Source organism: Meleagris gallopavo, chromosome 5 (genome assembly GCF_000146605.3).
Source record: "Meleagris gallopavo isolate NT-WF06-2002-E0010 breed Aviagen turkey brand Nicholas breeding stock chromosome 5, Turkey_5.1, whole genome shotgun sequence".
Lineage (NCBI taxonomy): Eukaryota > Metazoa > Chordata > Aves > Galliformes > Phasianidae > Meleagris > Meleagris gallopavo.
The window spans coordinates 44,280,888-44,289,291 of record NC_015015.2 but is presented as its reverse complement, the minus strand read 5'-3'; positions in this window follow the sequence as shown (position 1 = coordinate 44,289,291).

Genomic DNA, 8,404 nt, shown 5'->3' with positions numbered 1-8,404 from the left:
TTATGCTAAGTTGTCTTAGTTGATCAATGGCAATGTAAGCGATCCTTGTAAGAACTTGCTACTTTATTACATCTAATAACTTTGTATAAACTTCACATCGGTTCATTCTTACACGTGAATCTATGTCTTGGTGAATACAGCTTGTTTCTTCAGTTACAGTATTAAGCTGCCGATTACTGTCTGTTTTTGTTCAGGTTAGTTAGACTTCCACAGCTGAACTGCATTCAGGTCATCTCAGAAATAGAGGTGAATGTTTCTCGTAGAATGTACAGCCAGTATCTGTTTCTCTTCTTTGTAGGTAAGGGGGAAGAAAGTATTGAATACTTTATGTTTTGGCTCGGCTGTGCTAACCATTGTTTTTCTTGCTTTCAACCAAGCCAGTATATGAATGAGCTTGATTCTCTGATCTAATTTGGTGTGTTTAAGCATACAAGGAGCACATACATGAATCATCTTGGTTAGCTTTTTGTGGCATTATTCTAACTGCTGGTTTTTTAAAATCATTTTGTCCTAATAATGTGAGGGGAGCTTTCTTCATACTTCTAGATTCCTTGCTGAGTCATAGATACAGTAGTGTTGTAATGCTTATAGTTGGCATTGACTTATTTGCAAAGAGTCATACATGAAAGAATTATTTTTATAAGTGTTCCTGGAAGACTTGTGTGAACTTGTCATTGCATTTTTATTTCTTTTTTTTTTATCCTGGTTTTTAAGCTTGTCTGGGATGCTCAGAACTTTTCGTTATGGAGGCACATTGCTCATTCTTTAACTAGAGTACAATTTGCTGCCTTTGCAGGCAGCTGTTTGAATATAATTCAATGGAGCTGTCAGAGCTTGATGAATAGACTAACAAAACAGGGAGCTTGGCTTTGAAAGAAGCTTTTCAAGTTGCTGCATACCTGGTATCAGGTTTACACCTGTCTGATAGTTACTGATGGTAACTAACCCAGTGGCTTTGATAGTGTCTTCCTCTGTCCTCCTTTGCAGGTTGCAATGGTGCTGTGGTAGCTTGTATGTAGTCCTGTGCCTGGCTGTAGCAGGATGAGTAATGCTGGCTAACCCTGGTGCTGTACTAGTGTGTGGTCCTGATGTGTTGAACCATGTATAAGAAAAAGCAGATGTGCTTTGATAGCCCCACAGTGATGACAGAGGCAATTGTGGCTGCCTTGCAGAATCAAAAAGACACAACATCCTATGGACGTCCCACATGGAATAACGTGAACTACATGCAGTCCACCTTCTGAAGAAGAAATAAGTGTTCTTACTACTGATAAAAATCTGAGTGCTCTTGTGGCAAATCCTGATAGAAAACTTCTAGGTTCAGTCTTGTTTCTGAACGTATTTACATTAATTTTTGTATCTATTATTAGATCACTGACTTGTAACACTTTCTCAAACAACAGGACTAGAAAACCTGTTGTGCAGACTTCTAGTGCAGACTGGGAATCCTTGTTCAGATCTAAGTTTCCAGTGAGTCATATAATTACTATATCTCGGTTTCATTACCCAAGCTCTTTCAAGAATGAGGCTTATTAGTGTATCTTTGAGTAGAAGCAACTATAGATTTTTAGAGCATTATGTCCTTTGTTGCTTACCAGTGTGCCTAAATTATGGTATGAAGGGACTGCGGATGCAGAGTTCACTGGTCTTAGTTTTTGTGCCTATTTAGTCTGTCCTGCACATCTCCCAAGCAGGATGCCAGTTGTAATGATGTCTTCTGCATAATGAATGGGTGCTAGGAGATCTGAAGTGTTTTATGTAAACCATAGACAGTCAGCCCTCACAGTCTTGGTGAGAGCAGAAATGGGCAAGAAGAAAAATGGATGGGAAGGAGTTGAATGCCGATGGTGGTTTATACGAGACATTTTGTAGCTTATTGTCTAAAGTTCTGAGCAGCTTTAGCATCATTTTCAATATGTTGTTATTTCCTGTCTTTTGCTTTGTTGTTGTTTCTGTTTCTTGTTCATTTCCAGTGTTCCGGCATGAGGTGGTCATGTCAGAGATGCTACCTGCAACCAGGGTGATCTGTATGTTCCCAATTTCTTGTCCTGGGGACTAGAGCAGAGCACTTTCTTGTTTTTTTGGGATGCGTGTGAGGTTCTACATGTTTAGCTCAAACGTTTGTCCACAGCCGCTTTTTCCTGCTTCCGGCAGTCTCTTCAGCTGCATTGGTGAAGCTGTTTACAGGGCTTCATTCTGAAACTGATATCTGAAAAATAAACGACTAAAATACAAAACAGCTTTAGATAAGGCCCTAGATCTGGGGCATCATATTTCTGTGGAAAGCTTGCTTGTTTCCATGGTGTAGAGGCAAGGCCAGGTAGGTAATGTGGTAGTGGGACTGTGCCTCAGGCATGTTGGGTTGAAGTACGTGTGTAACTAGATACTCAGATCTAAATCCAATTTGCTTACTTCATTGTGTGCAAGTGCTGTAGAACATTATGCCACGCAGCGCTAACTGTGTACTTCAACAGCTTGTGGAACTTGTGAGCTTTCAGATCACTTCTCAGCCTGCTGAAGTTTTTCTGATGTCTGTAGATTTAAATTATTTCTCTAAATGGAAAATAGGAATTACCATGTTTTACCAGAGTGATTTAACATCCAAAATATTTTAACAGCAGTCAAACCTGATTAGGTAGAAACAACCCTTAGTATGATGAGTGTGGAGGGGAAAATTGGATGGGTGACAGTCAAGGGTAATATTTTTCCAGATTGGTTTCTTAAGTTTCAGAAGTATTTTCAGGAGATCTTGTTTTGTTTTTCAAATTTGATGTTCAAATACTACCTGTTATCCATGTGTCCATTTGCTTGGTAAGTCCTGTTTGATCTTCGTGCACAAATATTGTCTGGGTTCTCGCTTTGTGTTCTGTATAGTGTTCATACTTCACTGTTCAGTTGTTCCTGTATATGAGGGATGGGATATTTTATCTGTGCTTCTTTGCTTTTCTTACCTGTACTGGACTGACAACGCTATTTGATATTACAAACAGTAGATTTTTGTTTTAATCTCAAGAATCTCTTTCTAGTGCTGCTGTTAGTGCTAGACCTTAACTGCCCTCTTTGATATGGGATTAAAAGACTTGGGGCTTTTAAGATGAATCTCCCTTTCCTGATGTTCTTCATCATTTCAAGTCTTAACCATCTTCCACTGGGAAGTATTTTAGGCATGGATCAAGCTACTTAAGAGCATGTGAGATCCTGCTCTAACGTGGAAGCCTTGTCCAAAGTTAGTTAAAGTTGTTGCACTGTAAAGCCACTTCATGCTTCTGCGATGGGAAATATGACAAACAGAAAAGGTTTACTTGGAACAATTTAATGGCTATTGCTTGATCTTCTAGTTACGCATTTTGTGAGAGGACTCCTTTCTTACAATCCAGTGCTGAGATTTGAATTAAAGTTTGGAATACAAGGAGCAAGAATATCTGTCTTATGAAAGCATGATACCATAGGAAAGTTGCACCTCTTCGCATATAGGTCAGTGTTTTATGAATGACTTGGTAGACTACTTTGCAGTAGGAAGAAATTGGAATGCTGCTTTGCTTATCATTTGCTACACAGAGTGTCTTTACTGTAGTGAAATATGTAAAACACTTCAGTGATGGGTAGGTTATTCTAATTGCTTTTACAATAATCAGTATAATTGATTAAAGTTCCTTTTCATATTATTTTCCTGACACTAAAATTGGAAGCTGCTTGGGAGCTGAAGAAAAAATCTTTTAAATTAATAAATCTGATCAGAAACCAGTTAGCACAAGCCCAGAAAATATCACCTACCTTATTATTCTTACCCTTTTGATTCTCTGCTTTTTGTTTTTCGGAGTGATTCTTAATGTGGATAGGTGATAAAAGAGGTTCCTTGGCTGCTGGAACTAAAGAACCAGGTTTGCTGTCGCTTTCATGCTCTTTGACTTTGTCAAAGAAGATGCAAGCCCTCTTTGAAGCCTTCCTGATGCTAGGATTATAGTGCTCATCTGTGTAGATTCTGTATTTTTTTAATAGGAGTCTGTGCTGAAGCTCTTTATACAATTGGAAGCATTTAGAGGATTTCTCATCTACTCAGATGTTTGCTTTCTTAAAATATGTCGAAGGCAAACTACTTCAGAACCTGCTTGTGATATTTAGCTGGATGACCAGAGCATTTCACTGGAACGGGTTGCTCAGAGAGGTTGTAGATGCCCCATCCCTGGATGCATTCAAGGCTAGGCTGAATGTGGCTCTGGGCAGCCTGGTCTGGTGGTTGGTGACCCTGCACATAGTAGGGGGGGTTGAAAGTAGATGATCATTATGGTCCTTTTCAATCCAGATTCTGTGATTTCCTTTGGAGAAGGGAGGGTTATAGACATGCACAAAGTGAAACTTTCTATTTTCCGTTAAAAAAAAAAAAAAGGACTGATCACATACAGAATTGTGTTAAAGGTTGATGCCTTATACCTTAGCCTATCCTGTAATGGGCATCTCAGTTTCAGATGTCTGAAGATGTGAAATAAATACCTCTGTCCACGTTATAGAGATTTTTCAAGTTTATAGGTTCCTGGATTATTATTATTTTTTTTTTAAGTAATTGTAGTAGTGGTTGCAGTTGAAAGACATAAAATCAAAATCCTTACAGTTTCATTTTAAGTTGGAGATAGCTCATTACAAACTGCTACAGGTATTTGCAGGAAGACTTTTAAGATAGATTTATTGTGCTTCAGGCACTGGCATGGCAGAAAAATGGTGAGTTGACAAAATGTGCACTGAGAGTTTGTATTATTCAGTATAGTTATGGCCTTGATACCGATTAAGGAGGAATCTAAGCTGTGTCTGTATTCCTCACCACCTGAAAGGCTACATTTGGCACTGCTAAACTGAATGCAAGCACCGTAGTGTCTACAGAGGAATGTACGTGAGGAAATTAGGAGCTGCTGTTCAGTGTTATGGTAAGTCTCCCCCCAGTGCTCACCCCAGCCCACATGTAATAAGTGTCTCTGTCTCTTCTGTGCTTTATTTTCTGTGCAAGTTTTGAGTACTTAGCTTATCTAAACTTTGGATAGGAATGTGTGTTTAGTGCCTTAGCAGAGTTGAGATGTGAAATTCTAAGTTTTTAAATCAAAGGTGACATTTAAGACAATTTTCTCTCTTTTGAAAACATGACATAGATTGGCTCAGACAATGTACCTGCTGCTTCTTGATCATTGAATCTGCAGGTTTTAGTTCTTTATTGAATGCTTTTGGAAACATACATTTGGACTTGAAATACCAGAATAACTTTTTAGTTTACTAAGGCTGTTATACAGTACAAGATTATCCCCTCTATAATGGTGCTTTGTAGTTGAAGATGTGAACCTGGAGACTTGGTAATTCTTGGTGAAGTGACTCAGATATGTTTCTGCACTGGATCAAAACAGCTGCTGCTTTAAGTAATTGAATTTAAACTTAAAAAAGAAAATTAAATTCTTGCTGTAACCTGGGCTCTTTATTAAGCTGCTTTTCAGGCTTGAATTACAAGGTTCAAGCAGTAATACTCAGAACTATAGTCCTAAATCAGACTTTCCAAAAGACCTGTCTGTACTGCTTAAGGCTTCCATTTTAAGGAAAATACTGTTTGTTTGGCCTTGCTGTGTGTTTATCAAGATGGTTTAGTTTCTTTGAGAATATCTAAAGTAATTCTGTTAGTGTGTAAGTTACACATTTCATTATTGGCTCAAAAATTACCAGTCTGGAGTAACAGGCTTGTGATGATGTACTTCTCCTCTATCAACCTTAGGGATCTTTCCATTTCTACTCTGCTTACCTCCTCCCCTCATTCTGATTTATTTTAGCTCCCAACTTTATTTTTCTGAAGAGCTAACTTAGAAAATGACACCTTATGACTAGGTTTTATCTTCATCAAGGCTGAAGCGTATTAAGACTTTGGTGATTCTCAGCAGTCTTGAGAATGCTTATTTAAACATCTTGTGAATTTGAGTTTCATCTGTGGTTTAAATTTGGAAGGAAATGTAATTTGTTTTTTTCTATATATATCTGTATAGATAGATGTGTATGTACAAGGTACGTATGTTGACAGTTGATTAGAATAGTCATTTGGGTACAGTTGGAAGTAAGACTGCTACTGCTTTTTTTTTTTTTTTTGATATACTGATGAAATCTTCAAATGTGGGAAGAACTGAAGAATGTTTGATAAGTGTAGCATGCGCTGGCAAAGGCTCTTCTTTCTGTACTTCTTAATTTGAATATGCAGGAATAGTAGTATCCAGGAAAAAAGGGTGAACTTTCTCGTAAAATGAGATGAAGAATAAAAGGTTGTTTTAATGAAATACCTCCTCTGAGTACACACCAGCAGTTTTGCTTTTCTATATTTTCTGATTCATTTTTTAGGAGAATCTTACTTTTGTGATCTTCTAGGGCAGCTTAAAAGTTTAGTTTTTATGAAAGGAGAGAGAAGAGTTAAGGCATATCAGCAGAGTGCTCAAAGGGCAAGTTTGCTTTAACAAATAGTTAAACAAAAAACATACAACCTCTTGTAACTGCCATCTTAATGCCTGTACCTGTGAGCAATACTTGTATTGTGATTTGTACAAACGGGTGTGAGATCACCACCTAAGTTGTGTTTTGATACTTGAAAAATATCTAGGGAGGGGAAAAAAGAAATTAAAATAGCTTGTGGGCTTGACCTGGAATATCAGACTTCCCCAAAGCATCATTAGTCTGTAAGCAGCTGACAAGCTCTCAGATGAACTGTACCCAGTATTTATGCAGTAATTAACTCATCTTTATATTGCTGCCTGCTTCAATGTGTAGTCTAGACGTGGAAGAGGCTGCCATGGGTTGTAAAGAAGTGGGAGAAGAGGTAGCATGGTAATGCCAAAACCTGAGCCTTGGAAACAGGGGAGGGTTCTGACTGTGCAGCGGGGCCAGGCGAGTCACTTGTGGAGACTGAGCCTGAAGCCAGAGAATTAAATCAATGACTGTGAGGACAGAGCTTTGCATAGCTGTGAGGCAGCATAATAGCAATTGTTTGCTATTGTATTGATAGCTGTGTCGTGTTACAGTTGTGGCTGACTATCAGACAGACTTGCAGAACTTTTTTTTTTTAAATTCTGCACTGCTTGTCGCTCCCTGAGGTAGTTGTGTGATGGATCAGCCATCTGAAATGATTTGTTCTGGCATCAGGTAAGCCCCGTTTGAAGGGAAGCAGGGAAACCACTTGACTGGAGCAGAAGGGTGAGGGAAGGTATGGCTCCTTGTTTGCTTGATTTCAGAGGTAGTGCTGGATCATGTGGGTGTCAAGATCTGAGGGCAGGGGGACCTTGGAATAAATGCTGCCCTGTCCCCCTCAATGGGACATCTTCAATAATGGTTGCTACCTGAAGGGCTATTAACCACAGCCTAGCTGAGAAGAACAAACTGTACAGGTACAGAACAAAAGAAGTACAGGCCAAAGGAGAAGTTGTGGTTCAACCAGCTTGATGATTGACATTTTATAAATGAAGCACTTTCATAGTGAGTCCTTGCAGTAGTCAGCACTGCATACCTCACCATTTTCTGCTAGTTTTGCCCTAGGTTTGCAGACAACTTGAGGGAAATCTTTCTTCCTTCTAATTTCTTAAGAGCTATGTAGTTAGGAAAAAAAGAAGTATTCTTGTAACTGCTTTCATTAAGATGTTTAAATTTAGAGTGACAGATGACTGAATGGGGACAAGTGGCAGAGCTGTACTTGAAGGGCAGAGCTACTTGCAGCTGCAGCAGAGGATCAAAAACAAACATAGTCCTGTCAGGTCCCTGGTGTGGGTTATGTTGCTTCAAAAATGTTTGCCAGGATGAGAAGGGGACAATTCTGCTATAGGAATGAGCGCATGGGATTGGGAATGCTTATTTTTGAAGGTTGTGCCAATGGAGTATTAGTCAAACTGGATGTTATGTTTAGCTATGGGGAGCAGGAAGCCTTCTGATTACTTCTTGCTCTTCTTACCTCCTATGACGGTATTTTGATTGTTCAGAAAGCTTGTCCAAGGAACTTGCCATGCTGGGGAGGAGAACCCCCTAGAAGAGATTTCTCTTATTTGGTTGCTGACAAAACGGAGAAGCTTCATGAAGATTTTAGAAAGGCATTTGATACTGTCTCCCACGACATCCTTATAACAAAGCTGAGGAAGTGTGGGATAAATGAGTGGACAGTGAGGTGGGTTGAGAACTGGCTGACTGGCAGAGCGCAGTGGTGGTGCAGAGTCTGGCTGGAGACCTGTAACCAGTGGTGTCCCCCAGGGGTCTGTGCTGGGTCCAGTCTTGTTCAACATCTTCATCAATGACCTTGATGAGTGGATAGTGGCCACCCTCAGCAAGTTTGCTGCTGATACGAAGTTGGGAGGATTGGCTGACACGCCTGAAGGCTGTGCTGCCATTCAGCGAGACCTGGACAGGCTGG